This window comes from Lasioglossum baleicum, chromosome 17 (genome assembly GCF_051020765.1).
Source record: "Lasioglossum baleicum chromosome 17, iyLasBale1, whole genome shotgun sequence".
Taxonomy (NCBI): Eukaryota; Metazoa; Arthropoda; class Insecta; order Hymenoptera; family Halictidae; genus Lasioglossum; species Lasioglossum baleicum.
This window is the reverse complement of record NC_134945.1, coordinates 3,030,012-3,044,617: the sequence shown is the minus strand read 5'-3', so window position 1 is coordinate 3,044,617 and position 14,606 is coordinate 3,030,012. Positions and strand designations below refer to the sequence as shown.

The window sequence follows — 14,606 nt, the reverse complement described above, 5'->3', positions numbered from 1 at the left end:
GCCATTCTCTCGGTAAATTCGACCTTGACAAAAAAAAATAACGTTAGAGGACGTTATAAGCATCCTTGAAAGTGGATAAAATATAATTTCTGTTCTATATGTTTATTACGCACTTAATAAAAAGAAACTATTAAAACTTATAGGAAGAAACTACTAAAAACATGTGGATAAAATCCGAGTCTAAAATAACTGAAATTTTCGAAGAAAATTATAGTCCTCTATCTACAATTTTCTCATCACATATATTTTTACATATACATATTTCTATCACATATATTTAACGGAATATTAACAAAATGATTGTTATATTTATCGATTATGGATGAAATGCAGACACAATTATTTGAGTATTGCCTTCTTATTTTTTCTTATGGATGTGTTCCACTTTGTATCGTGATAGGTAGAATGCGGATCTTTATGCACGTAAAATATGCAAATATTTATAGAAAGTAGCCAAAGTTATGGGACCTGGACAGACGTTGTCTGTAGAGGATTTTGAAAATATTGTTTTTATTTTGCACATTTTGCATATTGCATATATTTTACATATTGTAGCATCCAGAAAAATGAGTAGTTTATTTAATCGATTACAAGCTACGGGCGTAAAAACAGACTGCCTGCGGCACGCCTTATACATATTAGGAGTCCTCCCCTCTAATTCGCGATCGTCAATTATTTATTCGGCCGAGACTCGTATATGTATATTTTCTTGTAGACGCAAATTCTACCTTTGAAAAAGGTTCAAAACTGAACCGAAACGTTAGGAAAGAACAAAAGTTTTTTGCAAAATTGCTAGATTTATTAATTGATCGAAACGGTAGCGCCGAAAGCATCATTAAATTAAACATCATAATTTATAGGAGAAAGGCACAAATTTTGAGAAAAGTGATTTACATTAGATGGACCGGATGGCTACCGTTGTTATTTCCACGATTTGCATAAAGAACAAAAAATTGTATGCAGTCGGCAATTCGGCGATGGTGGAGTAATGGTGTGGGCGGGAATTGGGTACTATGGAAAAATACGAAAATTAAGTTTATTAATACATTAGTTTAATCGACGAACAATTGAAGAGGCATGCTGTAAAAATTGCGGGCACAAACTTTATTTATCAGCAAGATAATGAAAGTGTTCATACCGCGAAGATTGTAAAAAAATATTTTACGCGGGAAAATATTCAAATTTTGGAGTGGTCAGCCAGGTCTCCAGACTGAAATATTATAGAAAATTGCTGGGCCCATTTAGTCAAATCGGTATGTGCCAGGTCGTTGAATTCGTTTCGCGACGTCGCGTCGCCTACAATATTATGAAATTAAAAATACCCAGTTCCATTAAAAGATATGACAGCGACCTTGATTTTTTGTTAAAAATCGACTTTTTTTTTATTTAAAGAATTGCAATTTCTTGTCGGTTAAATACTGATTAACTTTGGTAAGAAACACTTTTCTGTCCGACCACCCGAAGGGGTTGAAAAATCGTGGGGACTAATTTACGCCGCACCCTGTATGTACTTTATTTTGTAGTTATTTTAAGAAATGTGTTCTATCTTTTTGACGCACCGATTTTTCGTTTAATGTTACATATTTTCGAATAAAATTGTTTCTTTTCGTAACAAATGCATAGGAACATATTGAAATAATTTTTTATTCTTATTACCCAGTATCCAGGTTACGAAAAATGTAATATAATTCTTGAAAAGCTGAAACACAATCTATTTGTATAATATGTTATCTTTTTGTCGCGGAGTGTAAGTTTCGGTAGGTGAAATGGCGAAATGCGCGTCAATCCAACAATACTTGATCGAGCAGTAATATATGATAGCGTGGGTTGAAGTGCAGTGGGTTAGTAGAACAGGTGGTAGAAGGCAGGTCACCCCACTATTATACGTTGCGCATCTTTCCTGCTGGTCCCTTACTATCGCAAACACGCTTCACGGTTACAATCGCTATTTCCACCAGTGCAGTGCAGTGGCGGGGTACGGTGTCGCAGGTGGTAACGGAGATTGGATCCGTTCTCTCGAAACTTTTCGAGTCGAGAGAAACTCTTGGCGATAGTAACGACTAATCAGTCTGGTATGGTGAGATTGAAGAAGTAGAAAGGTACGAGTGACATTGAAGGAACCGTTCGAACCGGCACTTGTCAATGAGGCTGAATTAGTATACGGCAACTTGTCACGGATATACAACAATATCACTAACCTTAGAGTTAAACCTTATGGAGGGGATTCATCGTGCCTATCAGTTGTACAATAATGAAAATACATATACAAGGTGACTCGTTTTAATCTTTAAATGACAATTACTTGAACATGTGTGTTATAAAGGGTGTCCCAACAAGAGTTGAATATTTAAATCCCCAAATAAAATACAGTTTTTTTTTATTTACTACCGAAATTTTGATTTAATCATAAAGTAGATATGTGTGAATTATGTATGGAACAACACATCTGGTAAATGCCCTCCTCGGCTTTGCTGGCACACTTGCGTTCTTTTAATATTAAAATAATTATGATACATTGGGATACAGCGTCTAATTTCCTTCTTCAACTTTGAACTTCAAAAAACCCCAAAGAAAGAAATCAAAAGGCGTTAAGGGGGTAGACTCATTTCCAGGATTGCAAGGGTGCGGGATGCGCCTTCTCGTTTCTCGATAATGCAAAGATGGGGATTTTCAGTAGTCAAAAGCGCTAGATTTTCATCATATTTGTTGTGTCGAATAGCGATCCATTTTTAATAATGGCAGACTGTCTACCATCAAACTGTGATAATGGTTTGACTCTCAAAGCACAGCAACAGAAATGGCGCCAAATGAAAATTTCCCGCTCCGTTGGGACACCCTTTATAACAAAATAGTTTGCGTAATCTGCTGTTAATAATTTCTTTATAAACGGATGCGTACTGGTCACATGAAGATGATATGCCTTTCTTAAAAATTAAATAGTATATTTTCTAATGCTCTAATCGATGCAACTCGAATCCCGCTACAAAAAGCTATTGGCCTATTTCTTAAGAAAAATAATTGGGAAAATACACTCCTCAAAAGAATTAAGGGATCACTTGTGCGAACCCGAAAAATTGGTCCCACTTTACGTAATCATAACTCCGTCAAAATTGCCGTATCGATATCGTTAAATAATGGTTTGAAAGCCTGAAACCTGTAGTTCCAGATGCTCTGTTTCAAATTGTTGCCATGTTGGTTTTTTACAAAGTTATAGCGGGATGAGAGAGAAGACAACGTTGACGGTTACCAAAAATTTTGTGCAACTATAGAACATCACACGGGGAGTAACAAATTTTTTTTTGATAAATCGCGTTAAGATCATTTGGAAGGACTATCTTTCTTGTGCAAATTTTGTGTGGTTGTTGATTAATGTGCGATTTTTTTTATTCGAGTTATTCAACAAAGACGTCTTTGAGACGTACCGTTTTCTAACACAAGACGTTCAGGAGACGTTTGGAAGACGTTCGTAGGACATTCGAGACATCTTTAAGACGTCTGAATGTCCAACTGGAGATGTCTCAAAGACGTTTTTAAGACGTCTTTGTGCTATCTACGGACATTGTTTATACATATTTTCTATTTATGCTAAATACCCCAAATAATAGTTTAAATTAAAATTCTGGTACATTATGTGTTTTCATATGTTCCGTATTCGTTAAAAATATTAACTGTTTCAAGAAAACTGTATAGTATGATAAAACATTGGATAAAAGGAAAAGATTATTTCAAGTTCACTGAAGGAATGCTCTATATGTATCGGCAATCAAGCCTCTTAGTGGCATGACGATTGAGCTGAAACCAGGTAACAAGTGCATTCCTTAGGATGGAGAAAACGAGAAGTTCTTATGATAATTCAAGTTTCTCTAGAAGAGTTAAGAATTTCTTCCTGATCCGAATGCAGGAAGAAGGAAGGAAGTATGATTATTCTGATTAGAGAGGAAGCAGATACAAAGTTTCATAGAAAGCTTTGCGTCTACGCTCACATTTCACATACATACACATCTAGGTAAATCCGTTATATTGCATTTAAGAAAACTTGTTATGTTAAACGCGAACAGACTTATTACACAAGCTAATACAATAGTACAGTCTGTAAGCTTGCCATGTCAAATAATTTTGTTTTTAGAAATTAGTTTATGTTATCGGCGCACAGGTTCGATCCAAAATCAATACAAAGCAATTTTGTAATTTAAAAGATTTTCCTCCAAGAGAAATTTTGCGTCTGAAAAATACTGAATATTGTACTGAGTGTTTCACAAGATCAATAATAACCACAACATAATTTTTCACATGATGAAACAACAAGTGCAAATCTCAGGTACGAAACAACTAAGATTCATGAATATTACGCAGCATTACTGAACCAGTAATGTGTGTATGATGAAGTTTACTTTCGTATAGCAAGTTCTAATCCACCAAATAAACACTCAGTATTTTAGAATCGTTGGGTCAAATATTTGGAATGTCAATTTTTACCATAATAACAAATGGTATATAAGCAAAAGTGTCTGGGTTAGGAATTTGATATTTACCGCCAAGTATCAATTCATGAACTTCTCGATCACCGTGTCTGATTGGCTGGTTGTCAATATATTAGTCCAGTCAACGAAAAGTTGTAGAGTGAAATGGGAGGAACACAATTTCTAACTTTGGGTCTTTGTTTGGATTAGTTATGAGGTAAACATACTAAAAGTCCCCACTCCTAGGAGGTGAGCGGGGTACAGGGGGGCACGTAGAAGGTCCCCTTTTTCGGTTTTCCGCTTGTATCTCGGAAATTATGTGTCCTAGCGATAAGACCATTCTATACGAAATTAAAGCTGACAAAATGTGCCACAAGATTGACTGCATTCAGTTTTTCGCTATCTCGCTTAGTTTCCAAGTTATCCGCGCTCAAAGTTCTCTAATTGTGCTGAAGAGTTAGCTAGTGAAATAAGGCAAGAAACGTGAGGCAAAAATTTCTTTTCTATAATTAGTGAACTTTGAGCGCGGATATCTCGGAAACTATCCGAGATAGCTAAAACCTGAATGGAATCAATCTTATGGTACATTTTGTCAGCTTTAGTTTTGTATAGAATTATCTTATCGCTAGGACGCATAGTTTCCGAGATATCCGCGCTCAAAATTCGCTAATTGTGAAAAAGAACTCTTCAGCATAATTAGTGAACTTTGAGCGCGGATATCTCGAAATCTATGCGAGATAGCGAAAAACTGAATGCAATCAATCTTGTGGCACATTTTGTCAGCTTTAATTTTGTATAGAATGGTCTTATCGCTAGGATGCATAGTTTCCGACATATAAGCGGAAAACCGAAAAAGGGGACATTCTATGTGCCCCCTGCACCCTGCTCACCTCCTAGGAGCAGGGACTTTTAGTATGCTTACCTCCTAACTAGTCGAAACAAAGACCCAAAGTTAAAAATTGTGTTCCTTCCATTTCACTCTACACCCCCCTTATGAGCATTCATTGGCTGGACCATAGTATATGTCGTTCCTTTGTTTTTGCACTGGTTCTCTCTTAACGTTCACATGGTTTAGTTTAGTTCTTGCCAGCATGGAATTCAGTTGCAAATTTATACACTTATAAACAATTTACACATAGCAAGTACGGTGAAAAATTATGTTGTGGTTATTATTGATCTTGTGAAACTGTCAGTACAATATTCAGTATTTTTCAGACGCAAAATTTCTCTTGAAGATGATCCATACTTGGATAGAAACGTTGAGAAAAATCTTTTAAATTGCAAAATTGCTTTGTATTGATTTTGGTTCGAACCTGTGCGCCGATAACATAAACTAATTTCTATTAATTCGTTACGATCGACAAAACGGAATATTTAATTTTCTTTTCGAAGTGTTTTGAAGTGTTTGTTTTTGAAGTTTTTCTACTGAACATTTCCAGTCGTTTGAAGAATATTAAGCACTATGTGGTGTAACGTTGCGTTTCCACTTTTTTTGTTAAAATCACAGGACAGATGAGGACATTTGACTGATCTCGTCACGTCTTGCCTTTCTGTCGAAAATGTACATCATATGCCTTTTGGAAAATTGAATGGATCTTGAAATTGCCTTAACGCCTTCACTTAGCTAACCAAGTTTCACCAGCGCATTCCGATGTTCCCCTCCATTTCCTATAACCCCCAGTAGTAGGCTTTCCAATTCAGCGTATTCTTCGAAATACAAGCGTACTCGTATATGGCAAGTCGTTCGCATAGTTCATGCTATTGCAACGTTTAAAATTGTAGCATGAATCGTAATTGATGTCCGATTTTGCGAAAAATGGAATTTTTCATTTAGTTTTACAATTCTGTATTTTTAAATAATCACATTGATTCAAATCGAAATAGTCCGATCTTTTTGACACATTGAATACAACGCAATCAAAGCACATTTTATATATGCTTACTATTGCTTACACTCTTTCCTGCAGGACACATCTCCGAAAGACTTTATATTTATCAAATCTAATGAGATTGCATATTTTAGGGGAAGAAGATAGTAAAGACATTGCACAGGAAACGCGATATGAACTATATTAGACAGGATGTTCTGCGACGAAACTGATACATTTGTCCTGGGCGTTAATCTATAGCGGAAGAAAACATGTACAAGCTATACATATACAGGGTGTTTCGTCTAAAACAGGACACCTAAATATCTCTTCAGGTTATTGTGATGCAAAAAATATTTGTTACGTAATGTGCATGGTGTCAATGGACCAAATATCTGACACGAATATTTTTTTCCGAAGGTCATTTTTTCGGAGTTATCGAGGTCACCGATGTTTTTTGATACATAACTACATTTTTATTTTATTGCATCGGATAACTGATCGAAAAATACATTCAGATATGTATAATAACATGACCTTGAAATGACCTTGATTTTCGAAAATTAAAGTTTTACATTCAGATCAAGCTCAACGTCATGTTATTATACATATGTGAATGTATTTTTCGATCAGTTACCCGATGTAATAAAATAAAAATGTAGTTGTGTATCAAAAAACATCAATGACCTTGATAACTCCGAAAAAAAATATTCGTGCCAGATATTTGGTCCATTGACACCATGCACATTACGTCACAAATATTTTTTGCATCACAATAACCTGAAGAGATATTTAGGTGCCCTGTTGTAGACGAAACACCTTGTATGAATGACCATTGCAAAATATCAGAGTCTATTGTAACTTTTTTGATTACGGAAAGTGATTATGGTGATCATAATTATTCATAAATTAATCATTACTAGAATAAATCAGTAACCATGATTACATTTGATAATTTATCTTTTACTAAAATTAACGCTACACGTAATTATACATATAATACATAAACATATGTATTATATAATATCGGTAAATATTACGTTTAGTGAAGGCACCTCGGATGACCTTGACCTTGACATATGTTGTCAAGAACAACATTCTGCACACAACTTTTCTCTATACATCTACCTATATGTAATATCAATTGATCATCCCTGAAAACGAATGTTATTGTTGATGATCTCAGTCTGGCGCGGCGGTCGCCGGTCGTCATAATTCAATATTCATTTTCTGTGCACATTATGTATTTTTTTCGATCAGTTGTGGAGTACATGCAGATTTTCTAAAAATGGTTCAGAATGATTATAACTACCATAATAAAAAAATTTTCAATTAATTATAATAAGAAGGAGTAATCACTGTATGTATGATTGATAATTACTGAGAGTTAATCAGGAGTAATGATTAATTACATTCGCTTTGGTTAATTATATGGTAATTATGTAGAAAAGTACTGCCCTCTCCGATTTTGATGAAATTTAAATATGTCATAGATATTGACATTTTGAACAACTTTTTCCTCTTCCAATATAGGGGGTCGCTTTTATTTTTCGAAATATTTGCAAAAAACTATCGCGAATACTGTATTGAATTTTTCGTATTCCTGAACGCTCCGCTGCAACGTAGACTGTTTCAGTGCGGCGCACTGTGGGTTGAAACACGAAAAACGCGGACAAAAGTCATTTTTCTGACTAAACGAAACATGTAAAATTGTATTATTAACTTGTCAGTAGATAAATGAGGCATCATTTTCTACATTTCATTTTCCAAAATTCCATATCTATATCCTACAATTAAATGCTAAAGTTCAATAAAAATTCATGAGCTTATCTTCTCCTGAATTTTTTAGAATATCGTCTCATTTAGTACGTTATAACTTAATACACGTATGAGTAAGGATGTTTTGCATGTACTTAGCTGAAAGCGTGTTTCAAGACGAAAATAATAAGCATGGATTTGATATGCTTTTGTTGTATATAGCACCTATAAACATTGATGAAACAAAGAGTAATTTTCAAGCTTTTTTTCTATTCAAATACAGTTATAAACCGAACGCCAACGATCGCCACAATAAAATTTATACAACGTTATTGGTAGACATGTGTACAATAAAACTAAAAAGGTTTCACCTGCAGATAGCAGCAGATGTGTATACTGTCTCACAAAAACGATGACGCGCGAGGTGAATGCGCGGTTGCGCCGCACAGTGTGTAAAACCAATGTATTCTGTGTCAAAATCAAAGAACTTTTGATAGAAATGAGATAGAACTATGAATTTTTTTTAAATGAAAGCTGAAACTTTGCAGAATATGGGATAATTATGAAAATTGTGGTACGAACGTTTTTTAACATTGAGAAAATTCGTTAAACGTGCACAATTTCAAGAAAATTGTGGTTTTTCCAATACTACGCACGGAAAAAATTTTTTCTTATCATGCTATATATCATTTCCAGTAGATTTTTTCACGCTGATTTCAAATCTGGTATCAAAATTTGTCTACGACCTCAGAATTTTGCAACAAATTTAATTTTTTGTGAACACAACTTATGAAATCATTTTTTCGTTTAAATGACTTGGTAACCCACTAGTTTGAAGGCATATTGTATTCTCATATATAAAACACATTAAAAATAATCATAATGAAGTATTTGAACGTTTACTTAACGTATATCTATAACATACAGTAGCGGACAAAAGTTTAAGACCGCTCTAAAGAAAACGATAACTTTTTTAATATTGTACTATACGATTTGACAATAAAAAAAATATCATAGGCCGAGCCCTCCGTGAACCCTCTATTTATGTAAATCCGTTACTATCCGCGAACGTGAAATCACATACACATACATACACATCGGTGAAGAAGACAACAGTGAAGAGGATGACTATGGGATATGGTCCGGCGATTAACATAAAGTAAATTATACTATAATTTATACTATAAATAGCTTAAAAATATACCATTATTAATAATAAAACAATTAATAACATGTACGTCCCAATTCGAGAAAACCGTTTCTAAAAAACCTTACATAACTTTTATGGGTTTGGAATTAAACAAAATCTGATTGTTAATTTGAATTCAGCACCTCAAAATCTATAAAACGATACCATTTTTATTAATTTAAACTTAGAAATAGCTTCAGAAATTATTTTTGTCCGCGTTTTTCGCGTTTCAACCCACTGTGCGCCCGCCCGCCCGCGTCTCATAAGGTGGTACTCGGAAGAAATTCGCAATGAAACCATCCGATTAGTCAGATGCATACGCTAGTTCTCGCTATTCGCTGAGAAAATTAGCATTGCCACTTCAGGTATATCGCATCGCGTGACCGTGAATTTCGCACCCCTTGCCCCTGTGCCGTCCCGTATACCCGAAATACCATGTTATGAGACACGGACGATTGTATACACTTCCCTACACAAGTTTCAGTCCCACCCTCAGTTGCTGGTGACCACGTCGGGTCATCCAACTATCGGTTGTCGCGTGAATATTTACAAGAGACTGGTAAGTGAAAGTTGGGAATGATAAGTAGCTCGACGTTTTATTGCCTAACACGTGTGGATGTTGTTCTCGGAGGGTCTGGTTACGGAGTGTCTAAGTTGAGGGTGCCGTTAAGTAAGAAACCTCCGTGAGTTACCTTTAAACCTAGAGTCTAGGGCAGGCCTGGCCAACACGCGGCCCGCAAAGTTAAATTGTGCAGCCCGCCGCGCCGGGCCACTTTATATTTCTATTAAAACTTTTCTTTCTCGTATGTATACAAAATGTAATAAAATGTATACAATATTAACTAAATGAAAATTTGCATGTGTCATTGTTATAGATAACGTTCTATTAATTTTGTATTTGTATCACATTTTTTAAAAGTATGTTTACCTAAAGTGCGGCCCGCTGTAACGTTACGCGTCGTCAAAGTGGCCCAATATTGCAAAGTAATATTGTAAATGTTGCAAAGTAATATTGTAAAAGTCGCAAAGTAATATTATAAATGTTGCAAGGTAATATTTCTATTAAAACTTTTGTTTCTCGCATGTATACAAAAATATTAAGTATGTAAATGAAAATTTGCATGTGTCACATTGTTATAAATAACGTTTTATTCATTTTGTATTTGTATCACATTTTTTAAAGGCATGGTTAGCTAAAGTGCGGGCCGTTGTAACGTTACGCGTCATCAAAATGGCCTGTGGAACCATTTGGGTTTGCCAGGTCTGGTCTAGGGCGTGGACCAATATCCCCCCTCCCAGAAAAGAGTAAAGATGACAATTTGTTAGCGGCATTCATGTGATATGTAAAATTAGTAAAAATAATAAAGTGCTACGTTCCTAAATTTGTACAATGATTTTGTAACCTAATTCCAATCACGGACGTTTGTCTTATAAATACGTTGTACACGTATGTACATATGTAACATTAATGATACTTTTAAAAAATTACAGAACAAAAGTTTTTACTGCATTTTTTTGCATTCTAGTTATTTTATATAATTTCATGCGATTTTTTATTAACCGCAGAATGCATAAAATGGACAATGTAACGCCACTGATGAGCGATACAATTCGAACTCGAACTTACTAATACGTACCATTCCTAAAGTGATGCACACAACATGTTTTTACATACAGTGGTTGTACAAAGTATTCGTACACTTTTTAAAAACTAATAACTTTTTTATAATTGTACCAAACGATTTGACTTTTTATAATCAATTAGAAGCATTGTTTTACGAAATGATATGCAAAAAAGATTTTCCAAAAATTATAATTTACAAGGTTACATGCAAAAATAAAAAAGGCATTTTATAAAACTTTTTTATTTGGGCCCTTAAAGAAAACTTAGAATATATATTTTGTAGATCTATTGTTAGTTATAAATAATTATAAAAAAAATATTGTAATAAATAACAATCAAAAATTTGAATTCGTTAATTAGATCATTAGCAACTTACTGCTTCGGGAAAAAGTGTGGTAGAAAATGTAACCGGGCTACAACTTTGTATTTTTAGTTTTTAATATTAGGTTTAAAAAAGAATCATTCTTAAATGTGATGTGAACTGTAATTAAACGTGTAATTAAACTTTATAGTATAGGATGTACGTATTTACCAGAAAAAAGTCATGAAAACAAATTCGAAAGGCTCAAAAACATAATGCAATTTAACCGATGTCTTATGTCAAGGCATTAATTAGTGATCAAACCTTTAAACGGCAATATCTCGAAAATAAAACTTATGTGACATGCGGCGTTCTCTCTGACAACCACAGAATTATCAGATAGGAGATCCATTAATCCGCGAGTCAAGAGTCACTAACTAAGAACTAAGAACACAGGCCTATCAAAATATTAAAAGTTTGGAAACATACGGACGCGTTTGAAGAGAGGAGAAATTGCTTTAGAAACTAGAAAGTTCGAAATAATTATTTACAACCAAATTTCATTATTACTACGACCGGAGAACTACTAAAAACTCGACATTTATTATATTATTAACTACTTTTGTTCATGTTGAGCACGATGTCTCTTAAACAAAACAAAGTGCATTTTACTCGTTAATTTATTTACTCGTTCGAAACTTTATCGCAGAGAGAGATTTAATACTTTTATACTACACCTAAGTGTCCAATATTTTATAAGTTTCCGATGTTTCTGATCAATACAAAAATATTACGTCAACGTTATTACAATACATACATAGTTAAATCTACCATAATAAATGGAATTAATATACATATGTATCCAATGGTACCTACTGGAAACGGATCATACTACAAAATTTTATTTAATATTGAAAACTCCGCTTGTAGCACAATATGGTATTCATTTCTAATGATTTGTTAATACTTCTTATTTGTTTAATTTGCATAATATGATTGTTTTAATTAAATCTTTACGACATTTTTTCAGTGAAATAAGCGATTTAAAGAAACAATGTCTGAATAGACTAACAAATACTTGCAGGTTCCAACCCTTGAATGCTTATTACTTGAGAAATCCTTGATCATGGTATTTAAATTTTTATGTGAAATCAAATTATAATTAAAATATTAGGTTGTCCCAAAAGTTCCTTCCGGAATGTATTCTTTTAATATTGCTAAATAAATATTAGGTTGTCCCAAAAGTTGGTTTTCGATTCATGCACATAATGCAAATTCATGTTAGGAAGTACTAAAACATCAACATAAAGATTATCGCATTGTTTGTATTTATTTAGCAACATTAAAGGAACACATTCCGGAAGGAACTTTTGGGACAACCTAATACTAGGTAGTATATTTTGAAATATTTTAAAATATTACAAGGATTGTGTAGAACTGTGGTCCCAGAGGACGCTTGAACAATCAAAGAATAAAATACATTTTAATATCGATAAAATACAATATCATCACAATTTGAAACAAAGAAGAGCTCGTTTAGAAAATGTTTCAAAAATTGTATGAGGTAGCAATTACCATGTTTAGTGTGCTGGAAATGTTATATTAATTCAAAACGATTAAAAATTAAATTTTCGACGATGTCACGTTGAAATAACTTTCTTATAGATAAATGTGGCATTTGTATTGTAGCAGAACTGGGTTAATGAGTATAGCTCCGATATATTTAAAAACATAAGTAAAAGAAAGTGTCCAAAAAGTTCTGTATTGTGTACCCGTTTCGTTATTATTAAGACAATTATCCGACTCGTAATTCCACAATTGTGAAGAAATTTTTTATTTTAATTACTCGAAATAGTATATTGTTATTATCCCATCTTTAATCATTTATAATATATTGAATCAATAATTTAATGCATTCTATCAGAATAAATGTATAAATAAGAGCAATGGCCAATTTCACTGTCCAACAAATTTCAACTTTTTTTGTGATTTCAATATACTGTTGGGTCCTTCTTATAGAGTTTTTTGCGCTGATTCCGAATCTGGTTTTAATTTTTTCCCTATACGTCCAGTTTTTGAAAATCATGGCTTTGAAAAAAAAACATATTTTTCAACTTTAAACAAATATTGTGATGTTATTATAAAAGATATTGAATTGTTGTTTACAGCAAACGATTCTGTAGACTTTCCCGAATACAGTGATATCCAATATTAATACATTATGATTGTTTAAACATGTTTAAACAATGATTAAAGACGGAGATGCACCACTTTTGCACCAATTTTTGCGGATATTTTCGAATTTATCTCAAAAAATAAGGGTCCAGCGAAAAATTGAACTATACCACGCGAAAGAGCAGACTTTTATCTTGAGAAACCCCCTTGTGAAGTTTGCATGGTCGACGTTTTTACCGAACCAGAAAGCAAAATATCTTCGCCCGACATGCGTTGACGCCAGTGGTGCTCTTCCACTAGCGCGGTCGTTCGTCGGGATACGGCGCGGCGCGCTGCGGTGAAACGGCGCGTGGCTATAAGCGCGCAATTATGTCAGCTTACTTAAATGTAATATTTTATTAAATGTGTTATACTATTGTTATTTATTATTTATTAGTATATTTATTCTGTATAAATTATTTTATGTATTTTTTAATGTTAGTCTCTCATTTATAGTATATCTAATACAAAAAATACCTTTTGTAACAAAAAAATAATTTATTCACACACTACACTATTACACTATTTACAATGCTAATATATATGTGTACACTATTCAGATATAATACACTACTAAAATACATATATTATATACACAACAACTAAAATACTATAAATAACTATAAATGTTTTTTATGAAGTTTTATACGTAGCAATGCAGATTTGAAATGCTTGACACGACTGATTTCAACAAACACAAAGCCGAAACTGAACTCTGGCATCAGTTTTCTTAAGAACCAACACGATATTTTGAAATAAATGACGGTCTACGGACAACGGAATACATACAATGTAAGGAAAGTCTGCAATGCGGTGACTGAAAAATTTTATTTTCAGTAATTGTCGTCTTATCTATGTATTGTAATTATAGTGCCAATGAACACTCGAGATTCTTCCGAGTAAAATAAGTCCAAACACAATATAAACGGGACTATTTTTATTGACTTAAATACATAATTAAAATAGTTTGCTCCATATTAAATCGATATAGTGTATTATATCTGAATAGTGTACACATATATATTAGCATTGTAAATAGTGTAATAGTGTAGTGTGTGAATAAATTATTTTTTTGTTACAAAAGGTATTTTTTGTATTAAATATACTATAAACGAGAGACTAACATTAAAAAATACATAAAATAATTTATACAGAATAAATATACTAATAAATAATAAATAACAATAGTATA

The 14,606-nt window shown here is 33.3% G+C and overlaps 1 protein-coding gene across 1 annotated transcript in view; it reads right to left on the bottom strand.

The window, feature by feature from the left end:
* Positions 1 to 14,606, bottom strand: part of Dsb (scavenger receptor class B member debris buster) — a 221,053-nt gene that overhangs the window by 122,850 nt on the left and 83,597 nt on the right. The window lies entirely within an intron of this gene.